Below are 1,785 nucleotides of genomic sequence, written 5' to 3' on the forward strand. Positions count from 1 at the left end.
AGCCCCTCACAGGCTAGCGTGCAAGGGAAAAGCCACAGTTTCCCATGTTTTTCTCCTTTAAATCAGAATCCATTTTTAAAGTTTGATCCATTTAAAAACATTGTTCACAACCCTTTCATATATTCTTGTGACCCACTTTTGGGTTGTGACCTACAGGCTGAGAAACAGTGATTTAGTGCAGTGGTTCTCAGCTTTTGTACCAGGACCCATCTGTAAACATTGATGGCCAGCCCTGACCCAGTGCCGCTCACCCCTGATCCCAGTGTGTGGGGCAGGGTGGGGTGTATATGGAGTATTGGGGGGCCTCAAGCATGCCCTTGCAGGCTGGAAATCTGCCAGCCTGCAAAGGAAAAGTCACAGTTTCCCACATTTTTCTCCTTTAAAGGGGAATCCATTTTTAAAGCTTGTTGATACATTTTTTAAAGTTTGTTCATGGCTCTTTCATATATTCTTGCAACCCACTTTTGGGTTGTGACCCATAGACAGAGAAATGCTGATCTAGTCCAACCCCCCTGCTTGAGGTAGGGTCATCCCTATGCAATCCATCCCATACAAGTATAATCCCATAATCATAATCTAAACTCTGCATAAAACAACCATAGTCCTGGCACAACACAGACTTAACACCCTAACCTGCCACAGGGAAAGCAGGGGAACCATGACAGTCACCATGCTGCTTCTATGAAATGTTGTCAATATATGGAAAGAGGCAGAGCTGAAAACAAGACTTACAATGTAAGGGCCTGGTGGCACATTAATTTTAGGCGGCTCCTGGTGTTTGTAACCCCTGGATTGTCCACACATTAACACTTGAAATTGGTTTTAAGCATGTTTTAGGTGGCTTAAAGTTATGTCACTCCAAGGCAGTTTTCTCTCTGATCTAAGCTGCATCCCTGCAGCAGTGGCCCTGAGATATCATTGTGATGTGAAGAAAAGTCAGTCTCCCCTCAAATTAAGAGAGTACCCCCTTATTGAACTCCCCTCATGAAGTTTAGTAAGGACAAGTCCTGCACTTAGGATGGAAGAATCCCATGCACTGGTACAGGCTGGGGGCTGACTGGCTGGGCAGCAGAAAAGGACCTAGGGGACAATAAGCTGCAGATGAGCCAACAGTGCACCCCTGTTGTGAAAAATGCTAACCGCATAGTAGGCTACATTAGTAGAAGCGTTGCCAGCAGAATAAGGGAAGTGATTCTTTCCTTCTATTTTGTACTGGTGAGGCCACATCTGGAGTATTGTGTCCAGTTTTGGGCTCCCCACTACACAAAGGATGTGGACAAGTTGAAGAGAGTCCAGTGGAGGGCAATGAGAATGGTTAGAGAGTTGGGGCATGTGACTTCTGAGGAGACACTGAGGGAAATGGACTTACTTAGTTTGGAGAAGAGAAGACTGAGGCGGTATTTAATTGCAGGCTTCAACTACAACTATCCAAAGAGGATAGAGCCGGACTGTTCTCAGTGGTGGCAGATGACAGAACAAGGAGCAATGATCTCAAGTTGCAGCAAGGGAAGTTTAGGCTAGGTATTAGGAAAAGCTGTCTTGCTAGGAGGGTAGTAAAGTACTGGAACAGGTTACCCAGAGAGGTTGTGAAATCTCCATCCTTGGAGGTTTTTAAGACCCAGATAGACAAAGCCTGGGGCAGAATGATATAGTGGGGATGGTCCCGCTTTGAGCAGGGGGTTGGACTAAATCCTGAGGTTCCTTCCATCCCTCATTTTCTATGATTGTATGAATTTTCCCCAAATGTGCCTCTGTCTTGACCTGTAGGAATGACCACTGGGTTTG

The sequence above is a fragment of the Crocodylus porosus genome, unplaced genomic scaffold, assembly GCF_001723895.1.
Source record: "Crocodylus porosus isolate Cpor-Errol unplaced genomic scaffold, CroPor_comp1, whole genome shotgun sequence".
Lineage (NCBI taxonomy): Eukaryota > Metazoa > Chordata > Crocodylia > Crocodylidae > Crocodylus > Crocodylus porosus.